This window comes from Canis aureus, chromosome 23 (genome assembly GCF_053574225.1).
Source record: "Canis aureus isolate CA01 chromosome 23, VMU_Caureus_v.1.0, whole genome shotgun sequence".
Classification (NCBI taxonomy): Eukaryota; Metazoa; Chordata; class Mammalia; order Carnivora; family Canidae; genus Canis; species Canis aureus.
In genome coordinates this window covers 33667656-33689299 of record NC_135633.1, presented here as the reverse complement: position 1 = coordinate 33689299, position 21644 = coordinate 33667656, and the positions used below count along the sequence as shown (strand labels likewise).

At 34.5% G+C, this 21644-nt stretch overlaps 1 protein-coding gene across 1 annotated transcript in view; it reads left to right on the top strand.

The window, feature by feature from the left end:
* Window positions 1-21644, top strand: part of TENM4 (teneurin transmembrane protein 4) — a 2712352-nt gene that overhangs the window by 387859 nt on the left and 2302849 nt on the right. The gene's annotated exons all lie outside the window — the stretch shown is intronic.

The following is a 21644-nucleotide window of genomic DNA, read 5'->3' as shown; positions in this document are numbered from 1 at the left end:
TCTGAATAAATAAATAAATAAATCTTTAAAAAAAATGAGTCTACAATAAAAAATTATAAAAACAAATGAAACAATAAACATTGAAGGAGAATCAGTCAACATTTCAAAAATAATTCATAATATAGGTAGAACTAATAAACTGAAAGAGATATTTTAAAGTGTTCAAATAGATGAAGATAAAATATAAACTTAAGGAGGCTCCTGGGTGGCTCAGTCAGTTAAGTATCTGACTCTTGGTTTCAGTTCAGGTCATGATCTCAGGGTAGTGGGTTTGAGCTCCATGTTTAGCTCTGTGCTTAGTGCACACTGCTTCACTTGTGGTCACTCCCCCTCAAATAAATAAATAAATAAATAAATAAATAAATAAATAAATAAATAAATAAATAAAATCTTAAAAAAATATAAACGTAAGAGAGAGCATAATATGGGAAAAATCAGGAAATATGAAAAGTAATCAAATAGAACTTCTAGACCAAACATACAGCTATGGAAAAAATTATAACCTAAATAATGACTTAAAGGATAGACCAGATATATATTCTTAGAGGTATTTGTTAAATCAAATGATAAAGCTTAAGAAATAACTCAAATGTTCTTCAGAAAAATAAAAGAGAAAATATGAATGAACTTATGGGACATTGGAGGTCTGATGAAGTTCCTCTATATTTGGATATATAATGACTAAGAATTCTCCAGAATTAAAGAAACATATGATTCTTGATTTAGAAAGAGCACATTACATCCTGAGGGGGGAAATAAAAGAATTTTGCAACAGACCCCCCATAGTGAAAATATATAGCATCAAAACAGTAGAGAAAATAAAATGAGGCATTACAAGACCAAAATTAGTAAAGGGTAATAACAATGATAAAATAGTTTGAAGATAGGCTTCCTTTCAATAGTAATGTAGGAAGAGACCATTGATTGATATCTTCAAAGTACTAGAAGAAGAAAAAATTGTCAACCTAGAATTTTTCACTAAGCTAAATCATTGGTCAATAATGTAATATGTAAAGCCATTTACAGACTAGCAAAGGTTGTAAAGGTAAATTAATCCTACTGAGATATTAAAAGATCCAATGAATAATATTCTTAAGGAAAGAGAATACTGAACCAGAAGAAAGGAGTTAAAAAAAAATTAAAGTTTTTTTTTTTCGGAAAGATCTTAATAAACATATTGGTAAATAATTTTTCTTAACTTAGAATTCCTATCTTTTGGACTTCAAATACACTCAACTCATGTTTCAAATGTTCTTCATTAAGCCATTGAGGATGATTAGTTATGTATCCTAAGCAAAGGTCATCATTGCACTCTTGATCCAGGAATGACTGCCTTATTTGTTTTGTTTTCTAATATCATTGTGTAGGCCAGCCCTGCAAGCACTTTTAAACACACACACACACACACACACACACACGCCAGAATGGTCAAAAGTTGTGTGTTACTAAGTGGAGTAGGTGATTTAATTCCAGGTCTTATGAATTAAAAAAAAAAAAAAAAAAAAAAAAAAAACAACTAAACTGTTTAGTGTTGTCTTAACTGATTATGTGATAGCAATGATTATTAAAGGTCTGGTCTGTGTGTTACTTTTTTTTAAAAGATTTTATTTATGTATTCATGAGAGACACAAGTGAGAGAGGCAGAGACATATGCAAAGGGAGAAGCAGGCTCCCTGTGGGGAGCCTGATGCGGGACTGGATTCCAGGATCTTGGGATCACAACTTGAGCCAAAGGCAGATGCTCAACCACTAAGCCACCCAGGTGGCCCTGTGCTTTGCTTTGTAATACTACAATTTACGACTAATGTAGAGTGATCAACCACAATTTCATATGTGGAAAGTGTAAAATATGTATCTTATGAAGCTTACCTCATAAATATACAGGCATAATAACCAATAACATTAATTAACATATTTGTCTAGAGAGACACTAAAAACATTCTATGATAATGGAAATCTCCATTTGTACTGTGTACTGTGCAGTAATCATTAGCTACATATGATTGTTGAGTACTTGAACACTTGAAATGTAGTTTGTGTAAATGAATACCAAATTTTTACTTTTATTTAATGTCAGATTTTACGCTTATATTTAAATGGCCACATGTGGCTGGTGGCTATTGTATTGGATAGCACTTGTCTAGAAGTATAGTTTTCTAATCAGGTAATTAAGGATAGTTAGACATAACAGTTAATGCGACATCCTAACTTAGTGCAAACTCTTCCAATACCTACATAGGGTTTCTTCATTTTTACATAGCTGTTGCCTAGTTTTATAAAGTTATCTCTGAAAATATTTGCAATAATTTTCCTTCTACATAAAGAACATTATGCAATTTGGTACACCTTATTTTGAGTTCAAAATCACATAACTACTATCACTGGGCAATTCATTTAATCTAAGCTTCAGTTTTCTCATTTTTAAAAATAATAATAATTCCTTGGCCCCTTCAAAGACTAATAGCACAGTAATTGTAGGGAGAACTGGGGAAATATTACATGTAAATGACATATCGTGGTGATTTGTATATAGATCTAAATTCATTGATATCAAAGAGCTATCTTCAAATGTTTTAAGGGTCTATCCCTATGGCAGTATTGCTAGAAGTAATAAAATGGCAAATAAATAAAACAAACAAACCAAACAAGTAATAAACAAATACAACATCAATAACTAATGTCCAAATGCAATTTCATTGTCTTACAAAGAAATTATGGTGTTGGTTTGCTGATACATTTTTCTAAATGTATATGGTTTGTGTATGGTGAATATGTTTGTAAGAGTGCAGAGCAGAAGAGAACACAAAGTGTTAGAAAATAATAGAAAATCAAATTAGGTATCATTATGTTTTATAATTATTAATTGGATTAAGTGCTTTCTAGATACAGCTATTTTACCCATGGCAGCATCACTAAAAGTTATCTATTTACAACCAATAATTGAATAACAAATTAAGCAAGTTTATACTCCGATGGGTTAATTAAAATATTTCTGTATTACTTATTGGATTTCTATTATAAAATAGATTGAAATAATTAGTATTACTTGGGGGCAATTAAAACTAGACCTTATGTTGTTATATACCACTTTCACTCACACATTTCGTATTTCTTCCCAATGTTTCCTCTACTTATTTTCCCTTATAATTGGGTTAGTTGTAATCAACGGCACAAGCCTTGAATCTCTAAGTACTTGATAAGAGGAAATAAATAGTTATAAGTCTTGAACTAAGAAATGTTTTGGAAAAAATACATTTGAAAATTACACATAGCTGCTGACTTCTGGAAAGGAATTTTCAATGAAGTAAAGCAGAAACACTGTACACTGGGATTTGTTCTATCTATATATTTCAATCTAAAATACACATTTTATGACAGTTACACAGGTAAGTAGTTTATTTACCAGAAAAGGAAAACATAAACCTACACTATTCTATTTAATCAAGAAATAGTTCATTGCCTGGCAACTCATTTTCATTCAATCATTATTCTTTGCTGAAAGCAGAATAAATGGCTTATCATTTAATAATTATTTCAATTGGATGATAAATTCTCATTTGCTAGGACTTATATAATGCTATAAAACTACTTACATCTATATGGAGGTATTTTAAAGTATGGAGATATTTTGAGAATAGGTTTTAGCCTTCACTTTATTTAGGAAAAAATCATAAAACCAAGAATAGTTCGTTTAAAGAATGGAAGAAACTAGAATATCCACGTTTTAAATGGCATTCTCTACTTTTCCCTCTATTTTCTACTTCTCATTGCCGGTTTAATTTTTCTATGCTTTCTTTTTCTCCACCAATTTTATTGCATGCTCCCAGATTCAAAGACAGGTTTCAGTATAAAAAAGGAAATCCCTGGTTCTGGTGTGGCTGGTTAAAACTAGGTGCTAGGTCCTGGGTGAATTAATCTTCTGCATTCATGAGTGAGAGAGTGAGTGTGTTAAAGAAAGGTAAGGAACACTCTGGCTACTAGATGATTCATTTATCGCTATCAAAATTTTATATATCACACAGGAGGGGTGTGTGTGTGTGTGTGTGTGTGTGTGTGTATTTAGGATATATACCACTATAAAAAAGTGATATATAAAATATATCACTATAAAATTGGTGCCATTTCATCCATTGTTAGGCCTGTGATAAAAATATACTGGTGTGATATCACCATATATCACCAATATCATGCCAATTTATTTTTATCACAGGCCTAACAACCGTTTAAATGGCACCACTTCTATAGAAAGAACTCTTGGGAATAACTACTCCTACATCTCTACTCAATCCCACCTTTACTTCTGGATCCATAGGAGACATTGTCAGTGATTCACACCATTTTATTTTCAGGTTACTTCTTACTCAGACCCTTCTAAATAACTAGAATTGGTCTACAAAGTGCAGACTCATTTGTAATACCTGCCATTTGCCCTTCTTTGATATGTAATGATTAGCAAAATGTTAGGACTTGCAAATTACTGACAAATTTCCAACACAAAAAATTCCAATATATAACATTAAAGTTGAAAACATTCTTATTAGTTCATCTTTCTTATATCATCATGAAGCTTGTGGTCTAGAGAGGCAAAGTATTTTATCTAAAACCATATAACTTAATGTGATTAGTTCATTAAAACTAGGTCTTTATGCTGGTTTAAGTGGTTCTCAATTGCATATAAACAGGAATTTATTTGAGGTTTATGAATAGAATGCTGTCTTTCATGATCTACTTAATAAGTTTATCTTTATAGGTCAAGTCATATGCCAGTTTCTCTAAGAAGTATTTTCTGTTTCCTCCAAGAAAATTTAATTATTGTATTCCACTCCACAGATTACTTTGTCCCCAACTATAGTTTTCCCGATTTATCATGTTATTATAATTACTTATGTGTTTACTTGCTGTCTTCTCCAAAATACTATGAATAGCTCCAGGACAGAAGTTTTGAGAATCATTAGGACTGTTTGTAGATATTCTGACCCCCTCCTTCCAAACGCATGGTATGATTGTCCTGCCATAACCATTTTCAAATAAGCCTTATGATCTGAGCCACCTTTGTACTGAAACTTTAATAATCAGAGTGATGGGCCATATTCTTATCCCCTGCCATGTGGATTGTGGGAAAATGTGTAAGAAAAAGTCAGTAAGGGTAGCCAGGTTACTTTATGAGGACAACAGACTCATGGTCACCCGAAAAGGGTCATGTGGTTTGAGAAAAATGAAATTTTAAGCTCTAGTGATTTGGGATCATATTTAATTAATTACAGCAAAACTTGTTTTATTCTGACTAAGATATTTGTTGTATCTTATAAATTATTATGTCCTAGTGCCTAAGGGTTTGGTCTACATTAGTACTTTCTGAATTGATGTTAAATTGTGGTGAGTCAGCTGTTTTACATGTTGTTTAATGAGACACATGTGCATGTTATTTAGTAAATAACAGTTGCCAAGTAATATCTCATTAACATAGCAAATGTCTATATATACTAAAAATATTGTTATTATAACTAAACTTGAAGACTTTCCAAACAATTTATACAAGAGGAGGGAGGCAACTAGCTGAGTTGCTTTTCTGAAAAGAGCTCTACCCTAGAAACTGGAAAATTTGAATTTAGACCTGTTTTTTAAAATTGTTAGCTATAGTATCTTGGATGAGTTATTTGAAAATCCAGGGTTTTTTTCCATATTATAACTGAGAAAAATATAGAAACTCTCTAGGGACACCTGGATGGCTCAATGGTTGGGTCCTGGGATTGAGTCTCACATTGGGCTCCCCACAGGGAACCTGCTTCTCCATCTGCCTATGTCTCTGCCTCTCTCTCTGTGTCTCTCATGAAAAAATAAATAAAATCTTAAAAAAATAAAAACCCAAGTGTTTAAAAAAAAAAACAAAACAAAAATCTTCTCTATATCACAAGCTTATTAGGAAAACTTAGATATTAAAGGCTTTTCAAAAACAGAGAGGAGTTGTATAAATCTAAAGTGGTAGTACTACAGTCCTAGGAATTTCCTAACTATATCAACATTTTTTTCAACTTTTAATGAATAAAAAGATTAAGCTTTCTATACAATGCAACAAGCTAAGAAAAACATATGTTTATAAATAGCAAAGTGAAATAAAATATTTTTTTAAGTTGCATGATTTTCTTCCTGTAAAGTCCAAGAGATTCAACTTTTAAGAAACAAAAAGAAATTGCAGGCAGACAGGACATACACTTCTCAGTTCCAAATATGTAAGCCATCTCCTATCTGATGTGGCTCCCCTGTTTGTAACAGGAGAACATTTTCTTTCTGGTGTTAGTTAAAAGTGAACACAAAACATCTAAATACAACTTATTGAAAAAAAATCTTTCAAACATATCTGGAAAAAAAAGACAGTAATTTGGAAAACTGCATAAGAAAAGCTATGCATGAGCAGCAGGGTTCTTTTTTATATTATAACTAATTGCATCAATAGAAGAAAATCCTACTTATAAAAATTTATAAAGTATGACAAAATTTCAGAAATATGTAATATCAATATTAAGAGCACTACAAAATATTATTGAGATATATATAAACATATATAAATACTATATAATAGCATAAGATATTATATATATATATATACCTTTTTTAAATATTTAATTTATTTATTTGACACAGCACAAGCAAGAGGAGTGGCAAGGAGAGGGAGAGGGAGAAGCAGGCCACCCACTGAGCAGAAAGCCCTACAGGGGCTCCATCCCAGGACCTCAGGATACTGACCTGAGACAAAGGCAGATGCTTAATCAACTGAGCCACCCAGGCACCCCCATATATATCTTTTTTTTTTTTTAATTTTTATTTATTTATGATAGTCACAGAGAGAGAGAGGCGCAGAGACACAGGCAGAGGGAGAAGCAGGCTCCATGCACTGGGGGGCCCGATGTGGGATTCGATCCCGGGTCTACCAGGATCGCGCCCTGGGCCAAAGGCAGGCGCCAAACCACTGCGCCACCCAGGGATCCCACCCCCATATATATCTTAATGGGGAGTTGCAACTCAATACTGAAAAGACTTCACATGTATATCATTAATGTAATGCAATGTAGCAATACTAAGACCATCATTTCCTCTCTTAAAGTACAACTGGAAACGCTTGTTTAAAAAACTAAAAATTGCCAAGAAACATTTTACTAATATATTACCAGCTCTAAAACAATAAAGAGCATATTATTAGTTTAATAAATAGAAAAATATGAGAAAAAGCATCATTTCAAATAAGGGTAAAATTCCTGAATATTAAAATCATTAAGTTACTATTTGGGGGGAAAAAGACATGGCTCTATGTTACTCTATAAACTTTGATTAAAATGCTAAATGAAAATCAAATCAGTGCAAGTTCCAGGAAAAGATGAATAGTTTAGTATTTGCATAGTCTTAGAATGAGCAGGACTTTATAAACATGACTCTAAAGGAAGGGAGATTTATGAATATGTCACACAAAAATTTATACCTCTTGTGTGGATGTGAAAGGATATATATAATCAAATTTGAAAAACAAATAAAACTGGAATATATATGTGAAAAAGAACAAGGAAACAGGTTGTTACCTTGGATGTATAAATTTATTTTGCAACTTAATAAAAACTGATGAAAAGCTCTTTATAAAACTAGGTAAAGGATAGTAACTAGAAATTCATAAATGAAGACTTAGTAAGGATCAATAAACTAATAGAAGAATGTTCATCCACAGAGGAATGTGAATTAAAGTAGCAGAGAAATAACAGTTTTATGTCCATCATGCCTGAGAAGACTAAGTAATTCCAAGAACTAGGTCAGTGAAGATGTAGAGAAATGGAAGCTTTCACACATTGCTGATGGATGTATACATTGGTTCATTTTGGGGAAAGTAAGCTTTGCATTATATCAAAAGACATAAGAACAAAACACTATTAATCTACAAATTCCAAAGAAATCAGGGTGGGCAAAAAATGTGTATGAAGAAATTATCATTAATTGTGTATAATAACTGAAGAATGGTTATTAATAATGAATTTTTTTTGGTTTGCCATAAATTAGCTTATTTAATCTCACACAACCCTCTGATGGGTATAATTTTTTTGTTAAGGTTTTCATTTTAATTCTGGTATAGTTGATATACAATGTTAGTTTCAGGTATGTAATATAGTGATTCAACAATCCTGTATACTACTCAGTGCTCATCATGATAAGTGTACTTTTTAATCCCCGTCATGATAGGTATTGTCACTATTCCCATTTTTTAAATGAGAAAACTTAGTTCCAGAGAAGTCACAAAACCTGCTAGTTTACACAGTTTATAATAACAAGGTAAAACATCAGATAAAGCCTAACTATCTAGTAATAGTGGATTGGTTTATTATATTCTTGGAATACATAAGAAGGAATTCATGTAGTCATTAAGGTGATATTGTAGAATAGTTAATGAGATGGAAAAATGTTCATGGTACATTGTTAAATGAAACAAGCTAGTTTCCCAATAATATAATCTTTATGCTATCATAGAAAAGAAACAAAAGATTTATACATTTGTTTAGTACTACCAAACATCAACAGTGATTGTTTCTGGGTATTGTAACTATAGGTCAGCTTCTTTTATAACCTTATGGCTTCTCTTTAAAAAAATTTTTTTAATAAAAAATATTTTTTTCTATTGTGAGCATTAGTCCTTCATAATGACAATTGCTTTTAATTAAGAAATATTTGATAATTTGCATACAAGAAAGGGGTGGTTATCTTCTAATTGTCCCTATATGTGTAGCCCAATATAAGAGAATAGTAACAAAGGGAGGAATTTCCCAAAGTCTAAGTGTAGACTAAGTGTAAGTGTATTATTGTCACTCCATAATTCTTAAATAAAAATATTTTCTCCTTAAACAACAGGTTTATTGTTACTGAAATAGATTTATTGATAAAAAAAGGTGGACTTTTGACATCAATAGCTTTTGGACTTTTCCACCTCTCCCCACTCTCTTTCCCTAATATCATTTTTATGCATCACTTAGTTATAACTTCATCAAAATCTTTGAATATTCCAAACTATCTCACAGGCCAATTGTAAAAGGAGGGTTGGAACTTGAGGAAATAATCTTTAGACTAGCACCGACTAAATTCATAGCAATGTGCTAAGACAACTTTTGGTTCTCAGAGAGCATAAGCAGAGAGAAATAATAGAAGCATGTAGAAGATTACTGAACAATAACATTGTGTAAAAATAACTGCAAACATAGAAGAGGCACCAAGTATAATAAGTGATTTCCAGTGACCTGAATGATCATTGCCTATTTTAGATTATAGAGTGGTCTCCATGGAATAGAGTGCTTTTATAAGAATTTATGATTTAAAAGAGATTTTAACTAACCTCAAAATGCTGCACAGGTTTTGAATAGATGAAGGCAAGAGTCAAGGGAAGCCACAGAGTAGTGGAAAGTGCACTAGGCTGAAAGGCATAAAATTAGAGTGCAGTCCCTGTTCTGTTGCTTCCCACAGGGATAAACACAATCAAATAAATGACTTTTTGAGGTTCAGTTTCTTTCTTTATAAAATGGGGAAAATATCTGTACCTACCTCACCGGGTTGTTGGAGACCAATGGATGAGAGGAAGAGAGATAAGAAAATAAACCTACAAAAGTAGTTTGGAATCAAGTCATGTAGGTGTAGGTTATAATATATTGAGAGTATGGATTGCATTTCACCAGGAGAATGCTGCTCTTTGGTGGAATTTTAATGTCCTTTTTCTATGGGAATGACTGGTGGCAGACTTGCCTTCATGACACATATATTTATTAAGTGCAGCAATGGGCCAAGTACTGGGCGAGGTGATAGTGAAAAGAATCAGAGAAGACAAGAATTAGGCATTACTTATGTACTTGAGTAGTTCTTCATTTAGTGGAATAAAAATAATTAAGTTCAGGGTCTGTCCACAGTATACCAACTCTTTCCTCTGCTTTGGGGCATGGGGAGTATTTCCCTGCAGTCTGAGTCTTGATATGGAAGTAATACTTAATCAGGCAGAAAAAGTGAGGCATGAAGTTCTCATCATGTAAGCGAAAGAACATGCTGTTTTGGAATAACATAAGCTATGAGAAGATACAAAGTGCTAGGTACAGCATGTGTAGTCTGAGCTACATCTTCTCTCTATTGTACTAGTGGCAAGAGATAGGTAAAGGAATTAATTTTTTAGTGTAGATTTCTAAAGGCATAGATGTTATTCAGCAATTGCTAAGTGCAGAAGAGATTAGGTTTTTTTTTTTTTTTTTAGATTTTTATTTATTTATTAATGAGAGACACAGAAAGAGGCAGAGACACAGGCAGAGGGAGAAGCAGGCTCCATGCAGGGAGCCCGATGCAGGACTCGTTCCCAGAATTCCAGGATCATGCCCTGAGCCCAAGGCAGACCGCTTAACCGCTGAGCCACCCAGGCATCCCAAGAGATTAGTTTAAATGCCAGAGTAAGTGAAGGTACCAGGGGTTGATAACAGCCATAGTTATACAGGAATAGGAATGTTGACTGAGTCTCAACACTGCTGTTTATGATTTACATCACCGTGACTTACTCTTTGAAACCAATGCTACAGAAACTCCTCCTCTATGCCCATCAGTCTTCAAAGATCACTTCCAACCTTAAAGAAATCACATTATGTTTTCCATGTTAATTTATTTCTCTGCTTCTGGTCTATGGGAAGAGTGGTCCTTAAGGGTAGGAGTACTTTATCTCCAATCCCAATGCAGCACATAGGATCACAGGATGTGGAATACAGAAGGAATTTAAGAGTTTCTTTTCCTCTCAGTAACATGCCAGTCTAGGGACGCCTGGGTGGCTCAGTGGTTGAACATCTGCCTTTGGCTCAGGGCATAATCCTGGGGTCCTGGGATCGAGTCCTGCATCATGCTCTCTGCAGGGAGCTTGCTTCTCCCTCTGCCTATGTCTCTGCCTCTCTTTCTATATCTCTCATGAATAAATAAATAAAATCTTTAAAAATAAAAATATAATATAATAATATGCCAGTCTAGAATCATGTTTCCTTTCTACTCCCCAGCACCTAACCCACTGTCTGCCACATTAGAGAGTACCAATAAATATTAAGATGAAGGAGTGAATGAAAATATGTAACATCAGCCTAGGTATTAAATGGCAAGAGATAATAAATATATTCTGACTTGCCATAGCTTCTGATACAGCACAGGTAAGCAAAACATACCTGAGTCAAAAAATACCTCAGGAGAGTGTGTGTTTAATACACCATTTAGGGACACCTGGGGTGGCTCAGTGCTTGAGAATCTGCCTTGGGCTCAGATCTTGATCCCAGGATCCTGGGACCAAGTCCTGCATTGGGCTCCCCACAGGGAGCCTGCTTCTCCTTCTGTCTGTCTCTGTCTCTCTCTCTATTTATGTCTCTCATGAATAGATAAATAAAATCTTAAAAAAAAAGGAGATATTATTCCTGTTACACAGAAAAGAAAACTGAAGCATGAAGAGGGATTTTTGAGGAGACCAGTTTATGACCTATGTTCTTTGTACTATATGGATCATTTCTTCATTTGTCAGTCTTCTGTTGGCCATCATAAGACTCAACTCCAGGCTCTTTCTCTTTCTCTTTTGTTCCTGCCTCCAGCTGTTCTGCCTCATTCAGAAAGGTATAGATTTTCTGATGGGAGATAGGTACTTTAAGGGTGGCCTCTCAATGGGCTTAACTATTAAAAATGCTATTTCTGTATTTATCCTGGGTTTGGGGAAGGCTCAGAGGAAACCCCTCCTCACTCTATTCTTAAGAAGTTAGTGTCAGCACTTAGGAATCACAATACAATGTTTTAATGGAGAAGGAGCCCAGAGACCATTACCAGAAGTTACTAAATGTCAAGACCATGGAGGCAGTCTTTATGGATTTCTTTAAAAAGCTTCATTAACTTGACTAATTGAAAAGTAGAGATTTGCAGACTTGTCTGGTTTGGGGGTGAGAAGACAAAGTCAATAGGATGTGTGTGTGGGACATGTGGGGCTGTGATAAGCCACTAACCATTCCTGGCAGATGGACAATATGTTTGCATTCAGTCCACTGCAAACAAGGGTGTTAAGTGAAGCAGCAGCATTTAGCAGGACAAGCCACAGATTTGGAGTCACTCTGAACAGGACAACAATTCTAAGTCTACCAATTATAAACCTTGGGAGTATAAAATAATTACTTAAATTCTCTGAGTTTAATTCTTACTTTTGTAAAATAGGGAATATTCCACCTTTACATGGTCTTTATGATAATTCATACTAATGGACTCTGGGTTAGAGATAGTGGAGTGAAAACACACTACCTTTATTCCCTTAATGGAAATTAAAGATGTCTTAAATTGTACAAACCCACAGAGGAGATTAGAAGAGAAGAGGAGATAAAAGCAATATTATTTTTAGAGCTGTGAAGCTGATAGACAACTGTTAGGAGATAGCTCCGAGGAAGCTGAATCCTACACCAGTAATGAGGAAAATGATAAGCCATTGGTTATATAATGCATAGAAAACCCTCTCAGGGAAAAAAAAAAAAAAGGTGGAGATTGAGTATCAGTACTTTTGGGAATGGGGATAAAAGCAAAAATTTTAAAAGACTGATTGAAAGTATGTGAAAGAAGCAATTAAATCTTCATATAATCTTCATATAATTTTCATATAATCTCCCCACTTTACTTTCCAACTATTAGAAGACTAAATAGGGTAAAATAAGGTTTCCTGGTAAGAAGTTATCAGCCATGGTTGTCAGAGCAGTGCTACACTGAAAATAGAGGAGTTAAGTGTGTTTGCACACAGAATATTGAGACCTACTGTTCTCTCTTCCCTATCTTTTGGAAAGGTTCCAGACAGTAGTGTGGAAATTCTCTTCCAGAGGAAACTGATTAACCCCAGAGGAGAAGCATAAAGTAAACAAACCAGCCAAAAAACCTGCTATTATCCCACAGTCTACAAGTCTCACACATTTGTTCAAACTTCCAAATAGATGTTTTAGTTTCCCCACTCTTAAATATAAGAAGATAATTAAAAGTCACAGGAAACTGAAGAATGCCCTAATATGAAAGATAAGTAACAAGCCAACAGAAAGAAAAAGCAATTCTGAATAAACTAAAACCATAAAAAGAAAACAAACAAAAATCATTGACAACCTCAGAAGAATAGGAGAAAATAGTCTATTAAAGATAAGATGTTCTAATATGGTATATTTAAGATACAAAGAACTCTTAGTAATTATATGTAGTTATTTTATATATTTTGTATATAGTTATATTAATACATTATAATGCATAATATACATATGATTTTATGTTTTATAGAGTAACATATATAGATGTGATATCAGAAATCAAAATTCAAGAAAACACTTCAAATATTAAGTTGAAGAAATATTACTGGAGGGGAACAAAAATATAAAGAGAAGGAAAATTAGAGAAAAAAATGTATGAAAATTAGAATTATAGGTGGTCTGTCATCAAAATAATAAGAGTTTCAGAACGATCACAACCAAGAAAATAAAGATTTTTTTTAAAGGGAGAGGAAATTTTCAGTAGGATACTTCAAGAAATTTTTATGTCAGGTAAAAATATTTTCTTCTAGTTTAGAAGTGTTCACTAATGTCCCTCAAAAGAAATGAAAGTCGATCCACACAATACTATGAACATCACATCATTGTTTACCCTTCCTGATGCAAGCTACCTTATATAATGACTAACATAGTCCAGTAGGTTTATTCTCCTCATTATCAGGCCCCTAATTAACGCTCCAATCTCCTTGTCTTCCATGTTCTCCCACCAGCCTCACTGGCTTCCTTGCTGATGCCTGGAGACAGGACACTCAGGACCTGGGCCACTGGCTTTTTTATTGACCCAGAATGACTTTTTTCTTCTCTATATTTATATCTCTTTCTCCACAATTTTTTTTTCAGTTTCTGTGGAAAGCAATCTCTTCAGACTTCTACTGACATCACAATCTATATTTTTCTTCCATGACTCTCTCTTCCTTTTTTTCTATTACTTTTCTTCAGAGCACTTATTAACTGAATAAATGAATAAACAAATGAGTTTTCTGATTTATTCTCTGTGCTGTGAAATATAAGCCCCATGCTGACAAAAAACAGTGTTTAGTTTATTGCTGCAACTGATAGCTAGAACTGCTCTTGGCAAAGAGCAGACCTGTAATACATTTTTTTTGGATAAAATAAAATTGTAGCTATTTTCCACTGGTTTTTATATGTAGCTAGATCTTTGTCTTCCCTAAATTCTATTTTTTTAAGTTGACCAAAACAGAGGTTTTCTTTATTTTTAAAACCGGCTCCTGGAGGCGAGTGCAGTAGATTCTATCTAGATCTACCAAGAGTGGGAGGGGGTTGCCACAGCAGATGTTCCTGACAGAGGAGTCTGGAGGAGCCTGGTCTGAGGAGACCTGCTGTTTCCATATAGGGCTCTAGGAAAGTGGGGGAAATCTCGGAAGGAAACATCTGTGGTGCCCCTGGGGACTTATGTCCTGGAGGCTTGCTTTGTCGAAGACCCCATCTTCAAACTCACCTCTAAATGATTTGACTTCTTATCTTCTGGACACGGACACCAAAAATGTTAGCACTGGACAATTTTCTGGAATAATGTAGGATGTCAAGAACCTTTATTCATCCCTGTGGGAAAAGCCTGTGGTTGAATTTGTTTCCAGCCCAGTGGTTTCAGGGTAATAATAATAATAATAATAATAATAATAATGTAATAATTAAATTTGACTTGGACAAATTCAAAACCTGTGACTCTCTTATTCTTATCAGGGCAGAAAAGCTCATACTTTCTACAAATGGAATGTTTTACCCATTTAATATAATAAATAAATAATCTCAGTTACACCAGAAATTTTGACTTCAACAAAATTGAAGCAGTATGTGTTCACTGAGTATGAATGGTGCAGATGCTGTAGGGGCTATAATCAAATACAAGGCATAATCTCCTGAGAATAAAACTTATCTTTCTGAGAAGATACTGTAGTTCCTCTATTCTAAGAATTCATTGCATATAAGATGGACAGTCATTTTAATAACAATTTTGCATTTAGACAAAATAGCAATTGTAATAATTGTAGCTGAGCATACTAGTTCTAATGTGTATCCTTTCCTGAATTTTAGTTTAACAAACTTACAACAAAGAAAATAAAAGAATTGAAAATATGAGGGAAGAAATGGTAAGAACCATATAAGTGAATAGATAATAAATGATTTATGAGATGAGAAGCAGTTTTAGGGGGAAAGTCTGTGTGTTCTAAGGTGAAGGAAGAGACCAGTGTAAGCAGAGGCATATGCCCTATGACAATGCATCTATCTGTGGCTTTGACTTGGGAAGTAGACCCCACAATATTCAGGCCTTATTTCTTCATGTTTGGATATAAGAGTTTGGTTTTTCCTTGGTTTGTCATTTATTGATTGATTGATTGATTGATTATGAGAGAGAGAGAGAGGACAAGCAGGAAGGAGAAGGAGAAGCAGACTCCCAGCTCAACAGGGAGCCCGATGTAGGGCTTGGTCCTAGAACCTAGGGATCATGACATTAGCCCAAGGCAGATGGTCAACCTGCTTAAACCCACTTAACCGACTGAACCACTCAGGCACCCCAGTTCGTCCTTTAAATGAAAAGATCGCAAACAGGCCTGATTCTACAGACAGAAGTACTTTTTTTGGTACCCAGTATGTTTTAATAATAGACTTAGAGGGTACCTGGTGGCTCAGTCGTTTAAGTATCTCTTTATTCCAGCTTAGGTCACGAACTCAGGGTTGTGAGTTCAAGTCCCACAAAGAGAACCTCACTGAGCTGGGAGCCTTCTTGAGATTCTATTTCCCTCTCCCTCTGTCCCTATCCCTGCTTTCATGCACTCTCTCTCTCTCCCCGCCCCCCCAAAAAAAGAGAGGAAGGAAGGAAGGAAGGAAGGAAGGAAGGAAGGAAGGAAGGAAGGAAGGGAGGGAGGGAGGGAGGGAGGGAGGGAGGAAGGAAGGGAGGGAGGGAGGAAGGGAACTTTAAGAAATGTGAGAATTCACATAAAAATCATATTCGACTTCTGGCAGTACTAGGTCTTCATTGTCACCTGGCAATAGTCAGTGAACATGCGTAATTTAACAACTTCAGACTGGGCAGGGGCTACCTGGTTAGCCATAGTCACGTCACCCCTGCTTCTCTCATTTAGGTTTACAGCTTCATTCCTGTGGGTATGCTTATTTGTCCTCTAACCTCTGGATGAAGGCTTCATTATGCTTTTCCTCTGCTTAGATGCGGATGATATCTACCTGTGTTGTTTTGCTTGCCTTAGTACTTCCTGTGCCTCTTTGGTCAAGTTATTTAACCTCCTTTGCTGCAGTCTCCTTTTCTATAAAATAGAACTACAAATAGTACCTACCTGAGAGGGTCATATAAAGATTAAATTAATTATTTTTGGCAAAGTATTTGGAACTGTTCCTGGCAAATAGTAAGGTCTCAATGCTACTATCATCATGATCATTATCATCCTTCAAGACTTACAGTGTGACCTTCTAATTAACATCTTTTCTGACCATCTATGCCCCAAAGTGGTTCATCCTCTGTGGCTCAACAATTTTAAGCAGCACAAATCTTTCCAAGTCCTGAAAGTCTTGTATTAAAGATATTAACATATGCCTCACTCCTCTATCAAATCACAATCTCATTGATGACAAGGGTTATGTTTTATTCATTTATGCACTATCAGAATCTGACAAAATACACAGTATTACACAGTAGAAAATGCATCCTTAACAGATTTTTTATGCAGTTACTTTTATCCGGCATTTGTTGTTGAACACTACACATTAGAGCATGAGTATGCCTTGAGACCAAATGGCAAAAGACAAAATTTCATCACTGTGTACTATTAGCTGCGTTAACAGCAATGCATTTATTATCCTCATGCTCATCTATTATTTTTATCTCTCAATGATATATATTTTTCAGGCAAGAATTAAATCTGAGTTGTGTTTTCAAACTTTTAACATGTTTCAATGGATTCTGTAAATGTGTCTTTGTATCCATGGCCTATATCACAAAGTCTGGCAAACAGAAGTTACCTTCTAAAAGTTATCTACAGAATGAGTAACTGAATGAATAAATGTGTGAATGAATGTCATTCCGTAGCTAGAGATTGATTCCTGTTAAAGACAACAGGGATTCAAGTCTCTATTAAAGAGCCCTGAAGCAATTCTTAAACCTCTTTTCTCACCATAACCATATAGGTTGCTGTGTTTTAAGACCTGCAAGTGAACTGGCAGTGCTTCCCTCATCCCTCATACATAACTGGGGGAAGCAACAAATAACTTGGAAGATATTTCAAGTAACTTCTGGAAAAGGGATGGACCACATAGTTCAAAGTGACTTTCACCTTCACTGACACAACTAGGCACTGAACTAGAACAAAGTGATAGTTCTTTGAATGTGAAAAGGAAGTAACCATATACTTCCCTATGAAGATGTAAAAATGACAGGTAGATGCTTTACAATGGTGGCAAAGAGGTATTCAAATGGTTTTAGACAATCAGAGGGGCTTCTATAGATGCAATACCTTTTATGGAAAATAATAGCTTGCATTTTGAATGCAGTTAGCAATTACTCATACATGTTCATCAGTTTGATGCTCACATCACCTTGGGAGGTGTGGGAGGTGGAATAGTATTAGCCTTAAATTTTCTGATAAAGTAACTGAGGTTTAGGATTTGAAGTCCCAAAAAAAAAAAAAGGATTTGAAGTCCCATAGTTTAAAACAGATCAGAAAAAAAATTATGAAAAATGTATATGCATCTCAGACTAAATAGGGTTGACCAACTACCTTTTCACTGGCTGCCTCATATTAAATGCCAAATGTTTCATATGTTATATTTATAAAGTAGAATATTCTAGATATAAATTTCAAGGATTCAGGTCTTCCCAACTATATCTAATTCCTATAATCATAACTTTAAAATTCTCTGACATGTAATACAAGGTGTAATTTCAAGTTCTCAGATTCTCACTCTGGCTTTTCATCTGAAGGCTGTGGGATAACCTTCAAAAACAGCTCTGTCATTAACATTTACATTAACCTTCATCAGTTTCTCTTTCAAAGACAGATTGCTTTTTATTTCCCCATACATCTGTCTTGATCTGAATAACCTTTATTGGTACTTAGTTTACAACCTTTGGGGATTCATTTTTGGGAAGATATTAGTTTATTACAACTTTGGAGAAACAAAGAAGTATCTTCAACAGGGATATCTGACACATGAGCATGGACAGAACACATCATTTTTTTTTCCCTTAAAGGCTGGTGGCTACTTGCATTATCACAGTTGGAACACTATTCCTGTACTTTACTATGTCCCATGGTGTAATATGGTCAATAAATTTATAAAGTGTCATATACCGTAATAAATAGCACCCTATACTTCTGCATAAGCATGTCTATCTCTCATAAATACATATTCAGTGTATGTTAAGCCCCTTGATACCCAGAGGCCATGGCTGCTTTGCTTACCCCTGTCCTTCCTACTGCCTATCAGATTACTGATACATAGCAAACACTCAGCAAGTACAGAATAACTGGGTGACTGTGTTTACATCCTTCATGGGAAACTCAAAATTTATATTTATTTATAAAGAGCATTGGGAGTCCTTCAGTCTAGAAACCATTAACTTCAGTGGATTTGTATTCATGCTTCCTTCTCTTCAGGATTTCTAGTGAAAAATGCTAAACAGTCAGTTAAGCTTCTGCTTTCAGCACAGGTCATGATTCCGAGGTCTTGGGATTGAACCCCACATTGGGCTCCCTGCTCAGTATGGAACCTACTTCTCCCTCTTCCACTCCTCCTATTTGTGCTCACTCTCCCTCTCTCTCTGTCAAATAAATAAATAAAATCTTTTTTTTAAAAAAACTAAACCTACAGAAAAGTTGAAATAATTTTACAAAGAACCCCCATTATCTAGATTCGATAAATAACATTTTACTATACTTGCATCATCCATAGTCTTTTTTTTAATGTTTCAGAGTAAGTTGCAGACAGCCATACATGCTGCCTCAGCTACTTCAGCATGCATACCGGTAGGAGTTCAACATTTGTTTATGATTTTTTTCTCTTTTGAAGTAAATTTTTCATATAAGGAAATTAATCTTATAGAACACATTCAGTGAGTGAGACGTGCATACACCTGGAAAACCCAATCCTCTATTAAGAAATGGAATATCATGCTAAAGAGTCCCCTCATGGCCCTTCCTAAAAGCCCATCCCTACCCAACCAGATATAACCATGGATCTAATTATTTTCCATGTTTTTGTTTATTTACCTTTCTAGCACTTTATGGTAGTGTGCATTCTTTTACATAAGACAGTTCTTTTCCTCAGCATGATGTTCTTAAGATTTATTCAGAGAGTTGTTTCCATTGTACTGTTTAATAAAATTCAAATGTTTTACCACTACTTTCTAAATCTACAATGTACTCTGGCCCTGCCTAACCCAGAGGTGTCAGTTCTCTTTCTATCCCCCATTGAACTCACCTTGCATGGCATGCTTCAGCCACAATGACTTCTTTTTAAAAAATAATAATTGTTTATTGAAGTATAATATACAGTGCTATATTAGTTTCAGGTACACAATATAACGATTCAGCAATTCTATAAATTACTCAGTGCTCATCAAGATGAATGCACTCTTAATCCAGTGTATTTAGTTCATCCACTTCCCCCCCCCACACACACACACCAACACATTGTGTTCTAATCTTCCTAGAAATGCAAACTTTTCTCTCAGATTGCTTTTGCTTTCATTTGCTGTTCCTTCCACCGGAGCAAGGTTCTACAATATGACAGCTTCCTTTGCAGTCTTTAGGTCTCAGCTCATGTATTATTTCAGAGGTCTCTTTCCAACCACCTTATCTGAAATAGACCCTTTGTCCCAGATTATTTGCTGTCATAGCATTTTATTTATTAACTCTTATCACAAGCTAAAATTATCTTGTTTGTTAGCATTTTTTCATCTTTTGTCCCTCTATAAAATTATAAGATTTATAAGTCTAACACTCATGCCTTTTCTGTTTATCTTTGTATTTTCAGAATAAGCATAATTAAGGGCATTGATAAGTATTTTATCAGAATTTATTGTCAAATATATTTTACTTTGGGGTTTTGTTGCCAAATAATATTCTTCAACAATATTAACACCCCTTGAACCCAGTGTTCTAGAGAACAAACTTTGGTTTTAATTACTACTAAAAATGCAAGCACCCATAAAAAAATAATTACTTAAACTTTCTCAGTCATTTATATTTAGTGGGAATGACCTCATAATTTTATTCCTAAAGATATATTTTGGTAAATAATAACATTTACTATCTTATGGCCTGTTGGTCTTCTTGAAGCAGTTTGAAGTACAGTGTCTCATTTGATTCTGAAGCCTGGGGAGTACCACATTATTATTAGAGGTGTTTTGTAGAAGAGAGCATACAGAGGTCAGAAAAAGGAATAATTTATCTAAGATTGTACATCTGGTAACAAGTATAGCCATGATTACCATTTCAGAGTCTAGGTTCTTTTCCACTAATTCATGCAGAAAGACATGAGGACCCTCAGGAAAAGTATGAATAAATGCTACAAATCCAAAGATGGGATATTTAGCTTTATAGTTTAATTAATTCATTTAATAATCCTGTTTGAGAACCACTGCTATTTCCATTTTATTTTTCCAACTTTATCAGGGTACAATTGGCAGATAAAAATTGTATAATGTAAGGAGTACAATATGATGTTTTGATGTTCATCTGTGAAATGCTCACAATCAAGCTAATTAACATATCCATCACCTTACATAATTACCTCTATTTGGTGGTGGTGACATTGGTGAGAAGAGTTAAAATCTTGTCTCTTAAAAAAAAAAAAAAATCTTGTCTCTTAGCAAATTTCAAGGATACAATGGAGTATTATTAACTATAGACACCATGCTCTCCATTAGTTTTCCAGAATTTCTTCATTCTGAATAACTGAAATGTTGTATACTTTGACCAACATCTTCCCATTTTCCCCACACTTTGGCCCCATTCTATTCTCTGCATTTATATGTTCACCTTTTTTAGATTTCACATACAGGTAAAATGATGCAGTATTTATCTTTCTATATATCTGATTTATTTCCATTATAATGCCCTGTAAGTTCATCCATGATAACAATGGCAGAATTTCCTTCTTTGGGCAGCCCCTGTGGCACAGCGGTTTAGCGCCGCCTGCAGCCTGGGGTGTGATCTTGGAGGCCCAGGATCGAGTCCCATGTCGGGCTCCCTGCATGGAGCCTGCTTCTCCCTCTGCCTATGTCTCTGCCTCTCTCTCTCTGTGTCTCTATGAATAAATAAATAAAAATCTTAAAAAAAATAAGTAGAAAAAAAGAATTCCCTTCTTTTTATGGCTGAATAATATCCGTGTGTGTCTCTATCCATTCATTTGTTGATGGGAAGCAATTAGTTTGTTTCTATATCTTGGCCATTGTGAATAATGTAGCAATGAACATATGGGATAGCATATATCTCTTTGAGAAAATTTATTTTATTTCCTTTGGATATATATCCAGAGATGAGATTGCTGGATCAATTGTGGTTCTATTTTTAATTTTTTGAGGAATTT